Consider the following 14,763-nt stretch of genomic DNA (forward strand, 5'->3'; position numbering starts at 1 on the left):
TATGTTGTGAGCATGTTGTTTTAAGGATAATGTCCCAGTTTTGCATTCAATCATGTCATTGCTCGGTTATAATATTTTCTGTTGCGTCACCATCATTAGCATAGCTTTGAGTTTATTGAAGATGGATAGAAAGTCAAAGAGAAGAACATTGTAATTGATCTGTAGTTGTAGGTTTTACTTTTTATATGAACAAATTGTGTTTCATATATATGTATGCAAACGTGTTTTGTTTGTAAAACTTCATTTGTGCTCTTCTTCTTAGCTTCATGAATGCACAAATCAATTAAAACTTAAAGCCATTTGTTTGCTTGAAATAGCCATCTTCATTGTTGGAGAAAATTCCATTGTAGTGATATAATTTTTCTTTACATTTGTTGTTTCCTCTACAAGGTGTAGGCTTATTGATGTTCTGGTTATTGTTTAGGTAAGTTTTCATGCATTGGTGTAACATGGGTATGCATGCCCCCATTTAAGTGCATTTGTCATGTATCTTTTTTGTTCTCTTGCAAAATGTTGTTTATGCGATCCAACATTCGAGTTCATGCATAAGTTATGCTTCACAAAAATTGAAACCACATGAACGTAACTATCCGACTCATGATCTAGAATTAGCAGTGGTGATTTTTTCTCTAAAGATTTGGAGGCATTATCTATATGGTAAGAGGTGTTACATCTACACTGATCATAAAAGTCTCAAGTATCTTCTGACACAGAAAGAATTGAATTTGAGACAGCGTTGGTGGATAGAACTTTTAAAAGATTGTGATTGTGTTATTAACTATCATTCGGGTAAAGCTAATGTGGTAGTTGATGCATTAAGTAGGAAGGCTGCAACTAAATTTAGAGCAATATTTGCACAACTCAGTATTGTTGATGATGGAAGTCTTCTGGTTGAATTGAGAGTAAAACCAGTAATGTTTGATCAAATCAGAACAGCAAAGTTAGAAGATGAAAAGCTAATGAAGAAGAGAGAGATGGTGCAGAATGATATGATAGAAAATTTTAGCATTGATGAATATAATTGTTTCAGATATCAGAATCGACTTTGTATTCCAACTACTTTAGAGTTGGAAGAGTTAATACTCCAAGAAGCACATGACAGTTCTTTTGCATTACATCCCGGAGGAACAAAGATGTACCGTAAATTTTGAGAATTGTATTGGTGGCCAAGTATGAAAGGAGATATAGTGGAATATGTGGCTAAATGTTTAACATGTTAGCGAGTTAAAGCTGAACATCAAGTTTCGACTAGATTACTTCAGCCTATTAATATTCTTGAATAGAAATGGGATTGCATCACAATAGACTTTGTAATCGGATTACCATTGTCAGCAAGTAAGAAAAATGCTATTTGGGTGATTGTTGATTGGCTCACAAAGTCAGCTCATTTATAGTAGTCAGAACAGATTGGTCACTTCAAAAGTTGGCAGAAACTTATATCCAGGAAATTGTGAGACTACATGGTATTCCTGTATCAATAATTTCTGATGGGATCCACGGTTTACATCAAGATTCTGGAAACAATTGCATGAGTCTCTCGATATTCGACTTCATTTTAGTATAGCTTTTCATCTACGAACTGATGGATAGTTAGAACGAGTCATTCAGATTTCAGAAGACATGCTCCGAGCTTGTATCATTGATTTTGAATCAGGTTGGGAACGTTATTTACCATTAGCTGAGTTTGTATATAATAATAGTTACCAATCAAGTATTCAAATGGCACTGTATGAAGCTCTATATGGTCGGAGATACCGATCACCAGTGTGTGGGACGGAATTGAATGAAAGAAAAGTGGTTGGTCCAGAGTTGATTTAAGAAATAGAAAGCACTGTTAGAAAGATTCAAGAAAGATTGAAAGCATCTTTTGATAGGCAGAAATCGTACGCAGATCTAAAACGACGGAACATTGAGTACTCAGTTGGAGACAAAGTAGTTCTTAAAGTCTCTCCTTGGAAGAAAATCTTGAGATTTGGTCGGAAGGGTAAATTGAGTCCACGATATATTGGACCATATGAGATTATAGAAAGAATTGGACTGGTGGCATATTGTTTAGCTTTACCTTCTGAATTATAAAAGATTCATGATGTTTTTCATGTCTCTATGTTAATAAGATACAGATCTGATCCTTCTCATGTGATTTCAACGGAGGATATAGAGATTCGACATGATTTATCATATGAAGAAGAATCAGTTAAAATACTGACATGTGAGGTAAAGGAATTACGAAATAAATGAGTTCCCTTAGTAAAAATGTTGTAGAGAAATCATAATATTGAAGAAGCAACGTGGGAATCAGAGGATACAATGAGATCATAGTACCGCCATATCTTTTCAGGTAAATTTCGAGGACAAAATTTATTAAGAGGGGGAGAAATGTAACGACCCAAAGTTTATGAGTATCGAAAAAGTGTATTCCCGGGTTACCATTTTTATAAAATGAATTCGTAAATATTTATTAGAAATATTTACGAAGTTAGTAGTGTGATTAATTAGATTTTTGGCTAAGTGAATTAGCTTGAATTAAGGCAAATTTAGTGAAAGGACTAGATTGAATATAGGGTAAAAGTTTTTAATTATAGAATAAAGAAAGTAAAGGGACTAAATTAGTAAATAGACCAAAAAGGGGACAAATGTGTGGCATAAATTAATACATTTGTAATAATTGTATTTATACAAATGTAAAATATATGTGTATTTACTTATATTTTAAGCATAAGAAACAAAATAGAAAAAGAAAGAACAAAGAATGAAAACGAAATAGAAATGAAAGAAAAAGGGAAAGAAAAAGAATGGAAAAGTAGGGTTTTGAGGTTTGAAGCTTAATTGGTAAGTTAATTTAGTCCCTTTTCTTGTAATTTTGATGTTTTTTGGAATCTTAGAATAAATTCCTACTTGAATTATGTTGAAATTCAGAAAGTTAGTGAATTTTTAGATGTTAATTAGGTTGAACAAATAGATGAATTATGAGATAAAATGATAGAAATTCAAATTACAAGTGGGAGAAGGATTGAATTGTAAAAAGAGATATAAGTTTTGTTATAGTAAGGACTGAATTGAATAAATTGTAGAATTAGTGTTTTATGAAGGAAGTTAAATGTTAAAACTTATTAAAGATGGGTTATAATGAAAACATGAGATTGGTTTTGAAGAAAAAGAGTTAGCTATGGCTTAAGAACTAAATTGCAATTTATGTAAAAGTTGTGTAGAAATTGAAATGTATAGTGTGAAATGGTATATTGATAATTTTTAATTTTTTAATTTTCTGTAGCTAACGTAGTACGAGAAACGTCACAAAGAAAGTAAAAGACAAAGTGGACGAAGAGTAACTCAAGAATTACGGTTTGTATTTCTATAAATCGAGCTCAGTAATTGTTTATTGAATTTACTATTTAAAATTGTATGAAAAATGAAAGTGAGGTAAGTATTGTTATTTTACTGAACCATTTTGAAATGTGAACTTTTAAATTAAAAAGAAATTGAATTCCCTATTAATAGTGTCGGGCTAGTCGGATATAATTGGCATGCCATAGGATTGGAAGTGTTAAGGGATATTTTGATTTTGTGTCGATGAGGCACTATGAGTGTCAATCACTATTACTGTTCCGGATTCGTTCCGATGAGGTACTTTGTGTACCGCTACTGTTATTGCTACTGTTACTGTACAGTGTATTCCAGCTTCGACCAATAAAACACTGTATACTATCCCAGTGTGTGGGTTGGATCCATGCATCCATCCAGGTTCGAGTTATGTTAATAGGGGTGAACTCCTGTACTGAACATTGAAGATACTGATTGAAACTATATTTTCTTACTGAATATGATTTTATTGATAAATGTTACAATGATATAAGGATAATTGAATGAAAATTTTATGAAGTTCTTATTGTTAGAATTTACAGTTATGTTTAAATTACATATTAAGTATTGGTTTATAGAAATACCACTAAGTGTATACTCAACGTACGATTTGTTTCCATGCACAGGTTAGGTACAAAGTAAATAACGTCTTAGCATCCAAGCTAACTCCCTAACTCAAATACTTGGTGATGTATCTTATCTTGAGGAATGGCATGTACCTAGGTTGTCTTAATGTTATTTTGAGTATCAATATTACTAGTGTAAGGATGATAAAGGTTAATCTATATAAGAAAATTTTATGTTTATAAAATAGTCACTTATATAGTTTATTTTGAATTGATTTGGATGGTATTTAAGTATAAGTTTGAAAATTTTGTGTTAAATAGTTATTGAAAATACGTGAGTTAAATCGTTATACTAGTGGTTTTAGTATGTATTAGATATGTTTAGTCATGTTTTGGACTGGTTGAAAGATTGTATTTTAAATTGCTTGCTATTCAAGGTGTGTAGGGTTGGTAAATTTGAACTATAAGGTTCATTTTGAGTCCACATGGTATGTCACACGGGCGTGTGATCAGACCATGTGAGACACACAGCTTGCACACGGGCATGTTGATAGACTGTGTGTCGCCTGTATCCTTAAATGTGAAGTCAAGATAGTACACGGGCAAAAGACACAGCCGTGTGTCTTGGTCGTGTGAAGGACACGGGTTTCAAGCACGGTCTTGTGTCAAAAACATGTGAAAATGGCTTAAAAATGGTGAAAAGTCAGTTTGCCACACGGCCTAGCCACATGGGCGTGTGCCCAAGGTGTGTGCCTAGGCCGTGTACCCCTCTGATGGTTAAGAAATTGCAAGTCAAAACTACCCACGGGCTGGCCACACGGCCATTGGAGCCACACGGGCGTGTACCCCTAACTTCAAGGAAAATTTTTCAAAGTTTTCCAAAGTTACCGGTTTAGTTCCAAATCACTTTTAAAGCATGTAATGGGCCCTGTAGGCCCATATTAGGGACTTTATAGTGAAATTTGAAAAGATTTGATTTGGAATGCAAATGTATGGCTTGGTTTTGTATAAATGCTATTCTATAAGTCCGGTAATACCTCGTAACCCTATTTTGGCGATGGATACGGGTTAGGGGTGTTACATTCCCACTCCTTAGGGTAACTACTTTCACATGCTCTTTTGGGTTAGGTTCAGTGTTACTAGGCAGGCTCCTTGGTGGTCACTCTGAAATCATCTTAGCCAGCTATCCTATTTGATTCTCGAGCCCTTGAATTGATGCTTGTTGATTTTTAAGTGCAGTTTTAGTGTTTTAAAAACGGGTTTCCGCCACTGATATAAACTTCGTTATCATCTCTTTAAGGTTCAGTTTTTCCTCTTACTGGTACGGCTGTTGTTGGAAGCCTGGAGGGGGTGGTGGTCTATGATTTCCTTGGCCTCCCCATGAGAAATTTGGGTGGTTCCTCCAACCTGCATTATAAGTGTTATTGTAAGGATTACTTTGAGGTCGAGGATTATTACCCATATAATTTATTTGCTCGTTTTCCATGTTGGGGCTGAAGTGTAAATATTCTGAATTGTCCATTCCACCTCCACTCGTGTCGCACTACATCACCGGATGTACCTGCGTAGAACCATATAGATCGTCAACCTTTTTATTTAAGAGTTCTACCTGGTTTGATAGCATGGTGACTGCATCTAAGTTGAAAACACCGGCTGATTTCGTTGGCTTTATTCTCATGACTTACCACTGATAGTTATTCAGTGATATCTCTTCTATAAATTCATAAGCCTCCTCAGGTGTTCTGTTATTTATGGTTCCACCGGCAGCTGCATCAACCATTTTCCTAGTTGAGGGGTTCAAACCGTTGTGAAAAGTTTGAACCTGTAGCTATAAAAGTAACCCATGGTGAGGGCACCTTCTTAGTAAGTCTTTATACCTCTCCTATGCGTCATATAAAGTCTCTAAATCCATCTACACAAAAGAAGAGATATCGTTCCTCAATTTGGCTGTCTTAGCCAGTGGAAAGTACTTTAGTAGAAATTTCCCAGTCATCTGTTCCCAAGTAGTGATTGAACCTCGTGGTAGGGAGTTCAACCACTGCTTAGCCTTATTTCTTAATGAGAAGGGAAATAGCCTTAGGTGAATGGCGTCGTCAGAAACACCATTGATCTTGAAAGTTTCACAATATTCTAAAAAGTTAGCCAAATAAGTATTTGGATCCTCATCTTGCAAACCATCAAACTAAATAAACTAATGGATCATCTGAATTGTATTTGACTTCAGTTCAAAATTGTTTGCAGCAATGGTAGGTCGAACAATACTTGATTTAGCCCCAGTGAGATTGGGCTTAGCATTATCGTACATAGTACGAGGAGCAGAATTCTGATTTACAAGAACTGCGGCAACCACAAGAGGTAATGGATTATTTCGATTTTCATCCATCTCCTCGGTAGTATTTGTATCATCCTCGTGCTCTTCCTCTATATACTGTAAGCTCCGCCTTATTTCCTTATGATTTCTACGAGCTGTACTTTCAATTACATTATCGAATAATAATGGTCCTGACGGATTCCTTCTAATTATAAACTAAAGAAACCTGCCAGAAGAGAATAAAAGAAAAATTAGTAAATAAAAATAAAAATAAAAATAAAAATGGCTAAATTAATAAAAAAATCAAGCGTTCTTAATATCTTAGTCCCCAGCAACGGTGCCAAAAACTTAGTGGTCGCTAAACTGACTAAAAATTCGACTAAGGCAAGTGCACCTATCGAAAAATAGTATAGTTATGGTGAGACCGAAAATATCATATCCACAAGGACTAAAAGTACTAGTAATTACTATCTTTTTATTATCTAGCCTAAGAATTAAAGAGATATTTTTAAAATAAAATGAACTATTTAATTAACTAAGAACACGACAGAGATGAAAGTTGGAAAATACTTCTGAAAAACCGATGGAGAAGACAATACCCAAGGAAGAATCCACCTAGACTTCACTTATTGTTTCTGAATTAGACGATTTATTCACTTGACTTAATCCGTAGAAATCCCTAGCTTATGTTAATATCTCTCTCGAGACTAAAAACAACTGACTCTAGGTTGATTAATTAAATTCTCTTTCTAATTAAAACCCCTATTGTCGCATTAACTCGATCTATGGATTCCCTTATTAGATTTGACTCTAATTCGGCAGATTTATGTCGTCCTATCTCTAAGATTGTAATCAACTCCGCTTAATTATGGAAGATCTACTCTTAAACAGGGACTTTTGCTCCACTAAATAAACACATCAAAACCTGAATTAATATCCTGAAATATTAAAACAAGGATTAAAACTCATAATTAAGAATAAGAACAAGTATTTATCATATAATTCAAAAGATAATAAGATTCGTCTTAGGTTTCATCTTCCCTAGGTATTTAAGGAATTTAGTTCATAATGATGAGGGGAAACATCTCAAAATTGGGAAAACAACCAAACATAAAAAACCCAAAAACTTCAGTAGAAATTGAATGGAGGTCTTCAGTCTTGAAGTAAATCCTACTTCCGAGTTGATTCCAATGGCTGTCTTCGAGTATTTTCTGCCTTCTACTCTCCGTCTGTCCCTTAGATCCTCTCTTAGTGTGTTTAAATAGACTTTGGAATGCCCAAAATAGCCCACCATTAGCTTTTTCCGAGTAGAATTAAAATAGGTCTCAATAGGGACACAAGCTAATATGGTTTTAAGTCGACACGGCCATGACACACGTGCGTGTGGTCTGCCCATATGTCTTCACACGGGCATGTAGATTACCCGTGTGGAAGTGTCTAGGCCGTGTGCAGCACTGAAATACACCTATTTTGTCCGTTTTGGCCTTTTTTCTTACACTTTTCGTTTTTCTATGCTTATCTATATATAAAACATGAAATTATTAGATTAGGAGCATCAAATTTACTAAATCTTATGATAAATCATCCAAAAATATGCAAAGCATTGGATTAAAATATGTTACTTTTGAGGTTTATCAACCATAAATGAAATTAAAACCGTTCAGTAGACATGTGGTCACCTTTGAGTCTTTCGCCACACCGATCCGTCTATGTTTGGGGATTAATTGTACAGATATAATAGAAAGGGGTGAGTTTACATAAACTTTATGTTAATCCCCACAGAAAACATGAACACAATCAAATAACAGTTTCGGTCAAATGTAGCCTGGCCTAAGCCCATTTCAGTTTCAGTAGTAGTTCGAGCCTTAGCCCATTTCAATTTCAGTATCAAATATGCTTTAGGGATGGATGTGGCACATAATCAGTAAATTGCAGCTGAGCTGCCAGATAATAGGCTTAAGAGCCTTTCAGTACACTTCCTCCAAATATCAACATCCCAACTCAATGCAATGTAACATATAGTATATGACATGCTAATATATGAATATTAGTTATACACATAGTTCAGTAGTCATTCATATAACTATAATGCTCAGTACATACATCATATATACAATTCACACATTTAAGGGTCTAAGTAGTGCTTACCGACCTTACAATGGGTTCACAGTCGACTTGGGCGACCTACCAACCTTAGAACACATTTCAGTTAAATGAGCTCACATGCCCATGTGGCCTGCCCGTATGGGCCGGCACGCCGTGTGACCCACACGGCCCAATTTAGCCTTGGTAGTGTGGATCAGACGGCCTGTCCTAGAATCCCACATTCCCGTATGGCCCACATGGCCCAAAATAGTCTAGCCCATGTGTCACACACGGCCGACCTGGCCATCACATGACCGTGTCTTGCGTACACGGCCTGGCCTCGTAATCACATGTCCGTATTATGGCACACAGCCTACCACATGGCCTTGTGGCGTCGACAGAAAGGTTTTCGGCTTTTTTCAAAAATGCGTTTTCTTGCGATTAGGGTACACACTTGATATCGATATGATGCAGAAACTATCCCGAGACCACCGAACCTAAGAAACAACATTCAAAAACTCTAATTCAGTGCATAATGACGAAACTCAATTTGGAACTAATCCACATTCGCAACCTTAAAAGGTCAACCAACGAGTTTGAAAACTTACCATCAACGAGCAGAGACCCTTAAAGATCAAATCGCTGAAGGAGTAGCAATTGTTCCTTGAGCTTTCCCCAGTCAAAGGTAACCACAAAGAAAATCCCATTTAGAATACTAACCACGAAACAACAAGATTGCAACAGTGCAAAACTTACCCGACGATCATAGTCAAATGTTTGCATAAGAACGAGGCGGATTTGAATAATCGAAAGAATGAGAAGAAGTAAAATTTCGGTAGAGAAGAAAGGGAAACAAAATGTCAAAAGATGGAAAAATTTTGGGGAAAAATTGACGTTAGAAGATTTTAGAATGAGAGAGAAAATAAAAATAAAAAAAAATAGATTTGATAACTCCCAAATCCCTTATTTCACTCCCCCACTAACCCACTTCTCTGAATTCCAACTGCATTGAAACTCTTGCACACAACCGGGCAAAAATAAACTCCTACGCTCACGTAAGGATTCGAACATAAGACCTTCAAAAACCTAACACTCAACTTAACCACCAGACTAGCAAGCCCATTCTGATATATTCCTACAAATAATTAAATATAAGCTCACTCTCCAAACGCAAGGCTTAACTCAGAAAGATATCAAAATTTGCCAAAGACAAGGTTTGAGCTTGGGACCTCTCACACATACCCAGAACACATAACCATAGAAGCAGATACACAGTTGTGTCACATTTTCACAAAAGTCGAAATAAAAATTTTTGGGGAGTTACACTTACACGTCACATTGTGTCGTTACAAAACGTATTAGATATAGTGAAGCCAAGCTGCCAGATAATAGGTGATGATCACTGTACAGAACACTTCCTCAATCAATACAAAACCCACCTCACAAAGATATACAGAACAGATACAAAATACATACTAGACATGCTCAACAAGCTATGTACAAATATCAGAATAAACAGATATGCATGGCATAATCAATTTCAAAATAGATTATCAGTCTATTAGATCTACAGTCTTAGGGTTTGGTTAGCCCTTACAGACCCTATGGTTGGCCCATAGTCGATTGGGACGACCCGTGCGACCCTTAGAGAAATTTTAGAAGTTTGGGCTCACATGCTCGTGTGGACCCACACACCCGTGTGGCCCCACACGCCCATGTGGCCTATATGCCCAGGTTGGCCTAGCCCGTGTGGCCCACATAGTCACACTCGACCCACCATATAGTTGTGTCTTGTGTACGGCCATGCCTTCATCGACCACACGGCCGTGTTCTCGCACACAACCTACCACATAGGTGACCACACGCCTATGTAATGTCGACAGTAGGCTTTTTCGGCTTTTGTCGACACTTATTTTTCTGCGTTTTGGGCACACACCTAATACGGTTTTGATGTTACTACAAACACGAACACTCTAGAACTTAAAAATCGGCATATCGACGCTCAGAATCAGTCTTAATACACGGTTAAACCAAAACCCAAAATTAACTATAACACAAATCAAGCACTACCGCTTACCCCAACACTCCGGTCGATTAGCTACTATCCCACAGGAGTAGAATTACGAACTTCTTAATTCACTGTTGCCCAAAATAATAGTAACTCGAATCAATCATTGGAAAAACACAAGTTACCGAAAAGCAAAGCTTCACCTACCGAAACGTGCGACAAAAATAAAAATAACAAAAACAGGGGTGTGACGGCCAACAAACAGGAATCGAAACCAAAAAGGAATAAAAGGAAGAGAGAAACGACAAAGGAACAGAATACCAACGTCAGTTTTCTTAGAAGGAGGGAGAAATTTTTTCAAAAAGAAAAGGTACCCCTTTCTGATAACCCCCAAATCCCATATTTTTCTCCCACTAACCCCCTTTTCAGTCTTTCAATACAATCAAAACACTTTCAGTCATACGAGCAAAAATAAACTCCTTTGCTCGCGCAGGAATTCGAACACAGGACCTCCAATGCATCCACACCCTTACCACCCGAATCAGCAGGCTTATTCTAATATGAATTTACAGGCAATGTAATATAAGCCCACTGAACAGAGATAGGACTTAATTCCAAAAATGACCAAAATTTTCCAAAGCTAAAGCTTAAACTTAGGACCTCTCACACCTACTCAGAACGCTTAACCACTAAACCAAATAGATATTTGTGTCAAGTACATACAAAAACATAAATAAAAAGACCAAGGCGTTACAATACATAATTACTTAAAACCATTTTGTATTAAAAATTAAATAATGTTTTTGTTAAAAATATTTAAAAATATTAAAACCACAGGTAAATTAAAAACAAAATATTTAAAATCATTTTATACTAAATAAGAATTAAAATCATATTTATGATGATAAATTTTATATATTTTTAAATTTTTATATAAAAACAATAACAAAATTTATAATGTATTCACTAGTTATTACATATATAATTTGTTATCATATCAATTTTCGTGTATTCACTTTGTATACAAATATAGTTACATTATGTTTTATTTTGATAAAAAAACATTAGGGATGTAACACCCCTTGCACGTATTCGACGCCGGAATAGGGTATGTGGCGTTACCGGACATAAATTCACACATTCTTATAAAGCCAGGACATAAATTTCCGTCCAAATTTAAAACTTTTCACTCACATGAGCATAGTTCCTTATATGGGCCCACGAGGCCCAAAACATACATCGGGAGCGGCTAGGGACCAAACCGAGAACTTAGGAATTTTTTCACTAAACAGGGTCACACGCCCATGTGGCTTGGGCACGTCCGTGTCCCTAGCAAGCGTAACTTTCTGTTTATGACGTAATGAACAAATTGTGGTCACACAGCCAAGACACACGCTCGTGTGTTTAGACCGTGTGGATAATTAAATTTCATAATTTTTCCATAAATAAGTGCAGACTTCACACGGCCAAGGCACACGCCAATGTTCTATGGCTGTGTCTCAAAGCGTGTATTTACTACTGGGCATTCTATTTGTATTAATTAGGGTGCAGGGGACACATGGCCACAGCACAAGCCTATGGGGCAAGCCGTGTGTCACACACGGTCTAGACACACGCCAGTGTGTTTACTCATATGGACAAATTTAAGGCTATTTTTGAAGCCATTTGCCACCCTTATTTTCACAACACATTGAAATATTAAAACTATACTGAGGATCAAAATTCGATGCACGCCAACCAAAGGGGATTAAAAACGAAATTATCCCAAATACCAAAATGCAGTATTCTAGCGCGGACCGAAATGAGATGATGCACAAATTTCAGGGTAAAAACGAAAGAAACAGAATAGGGTTTAATTAAAAGGCAGCACAAATGGAAGGGACTAGCCACGTAAATTACCTATTTTAGGCGCAAAGACCCCTTCCTTTACCCAAACGGTGTTGTTTTCTTTTTACTATTTAAATCAAACCTTTATTTTAAAACCATTTTAGCTTTTATTTCTTTTTTATTTTTTTCTAAAAAAACCTAACACTCCCCATCTCTTCTCTTTCTTTTCAGCCGACAAGGTCATTTCCTGCAAACTTAACTGCTGCCATGGGCGGTGGCCGGCGTTGCGGAGAACAAGCCTTTAAGCTCTATCTTCAAAGTCCCCTTTGAAGGCTAAACCTCCAGCAACCAAAGAACGAGGAGAAAAGGAGTTCTCTGTCCCTTTGTCGAACCCGATTACGACGACGGAGAAATCACTCCGACGGCGAGCTCGAAGGGATTCAGGTGAGCCATTTTTCCTTCCTTCTTAGTTTTTGCTTAAACAGATTCACGAAGAGAAAGAAAAAAATGAAAGAAAATACAGTAGAAAAAAATAAAAAAATCAATATCAAAAGACCCAAGAACACCTTTTAATTTCCAACATTTCTTTCGATTTGCTTGTGTGCATTTCGATTTCTAATATCTGTGTTACAATCTTTTTTTTTGTATTTAAAAAAAAAAAGAAAACCCCTCTCAAAAATCCTCCTTTTCAAATACAATCTATCCTCTGGCCTTTATAGCCATTTTTGCATTGTTTAAAAATACATATTTCTTTGTTTTTACTGCCTTTGCTACTGTTTTGTCTTGCTTTTTGTACTATTTGCGTGTTGCCTTGTCTCTGTTCCCTCTCTATTGCTTGTTTACAGGCGTTGATGGAGGAGAGCTTCGAGCGGCTGCGTGCTGGAGCAGTGGTACGGCGCACATGGGCAGCGGCGCACACTACTACTAGGGTTTCTCAGATGCTGGAACTAGTTTAGGTTTGGGCCATTTTTGGCTTGTTTTAGTTTGGGGTTTGGTTGTAAGGTTGGGTTTAGTTTGGTTTTTTTTTTGTTTTTTTGGATAGGGTTCATAAAACTTGGGCTTTATATTTCTAGTCTATTATTGTAATGGGCCCGGGAAAAATTTAGTTTTCACAGCTGTCCCTCTTTGCTCGTTGTCCTGTAACTAGAATGGAGCAGAGACTTTTAAGAAAAACTAATTTTGCCCGGTCTTGTTGAGTCTTTACTTGTTTAGTACTCTTCTTCTTCAAGTAGCTTCTTTCTGACCCACTGCAACTTCAGAGGTAAGATTTGTAGCTTCCATTTGCTTCGCTATAACATGGTAAATTTGATCCGACCTACTGCAAATTCAGAGGTATATGACTTGTAACTCGTAATTCTGACCCACTCCACTGCAATTACTCGTAGTTTTAACCTGTTCCACTGCAGCCTCAGGGAGATGAAGTTTTAAATAGCTTGATTTGTTCCATTGCAATTTCAAAGAGATAAGACCTGCTTTCTTCAGTCTGCTCCACTACCACTTTAGGGACATAAGACTTGTAACTTCAACCTGCTCTACTGCAATTTCAGAGAGATAAGATTCGCTATCTTCAATCCGTTCCACTGCAATTTCAAGGAGATAGGACTCATAACTTTAACCTGCCCCACTGCAATTTCAGGGGGATAAGGTTTATAGCTTTAATTGCTCCAATGCCATTTCAGAGAGAAGAGATTCATAGCTTCGATCTTCTTCGCTGGAACTTCAAAGAGATACGAACTGTGGCTTCGAGCCGCTCCAGTGTCATTTTAGGGAGAAGAGATTTGTAGCCTCAATCTACTCCGCTGAAACTTTAAGGAGATCTAAATTATTGATTTCAACCGGCCCCACTACTATTTAGTGAGATAGAATGATGGCTTAAATCTGCTTCACTGCAATTTCAGGAAGACAAGATTCACCGTCTTTGATCTGCTCCACTGCAACTTCAGGGAGGCAAGATCTACGATCTTCAGTCTAGTCCACTACAACTTAGGGAGATAGGATGGTGGCTTAAATCTGCTTCACTGCAACTTCAGGAAGACAAATTTGCTGTCTTCGATTTTCTCCACTGCAACTTCAGGGAGACAAAATCTACAATCTTCAGCCTACTCCACTACAACTTTAGGGAGATAGGATGGTGGCTTAAATCTGCTTCACTGCAACTTCAAGAAGACAAGATTTGCCGTCTTCGATTTGCTCCACTGCAACTTCAGGGAGACAAGATCTACAATCTTCAGCCTACTTCACTACAACTTTAGGGAGATAGGATGGTGGCTTAAATCTGCTTCACTGCAACTTAAGGAAGACAAGATTCGTTGTCTTCGATTTGCTGCACTACAACTTTAGGGAGACAAGATCTACAATCTTCAGCCTACTTCACTACAAATTTAGAGAGATAGGATGGTGGCTTAAATCTGCTTCACTACAACTTCAGGAAGACAAGATTTGCCGTTTTTGATCTGCTCCACTGCAACTTCAGGGAGACAAGATCTAAAATCTTCAGCCTACTCCACTACAACTTTAGGGAGATAGGATAGTGGCTTAAATTTGCTTCACTGTAACTCCAGGAAGACAAGATTCACCATCTTCGATCTGCTCCACTGCAACTTCAA

The 14,763-nt window shown here is 36.9% G+C and overlaps 1 non-coding gene across 1 annotated transcript; it reads left to right on the forward strand.

Moving 5' to 3' along the window:
* The first annotated feature begins 5,764 nt into the window (after positions 1-5,764).
* On the forward strand, positions 5,765-5,871 carry LOC121213257 (small nucleolar RNA R71). The gene has a single exon (XR_005908640.1). It is a non-coding gene; the product is annotated as a small nucleolar RNA R71 (small nucleolar RNA).
* Positions 5,872-14,763: the final 8,892 nt, after the last annotated feature.

The sequence above is a fragment of the Gossypium hirsutum genome, chromosome A13 (assembly GCF_007990345.1).
Source record: "Gossypium hirsutum isolate 1008001.06 chromosome A13, Gossypium_hirsutum_v2.1, whole genome shotgun sequence".
Taxonomy (NCBI): Eukaryota; Viridiplantae; Streptophyta; class Magnoliopsida; order Malvales; family Malvaceae; genus Gossypium; species Gossypium hirsutum.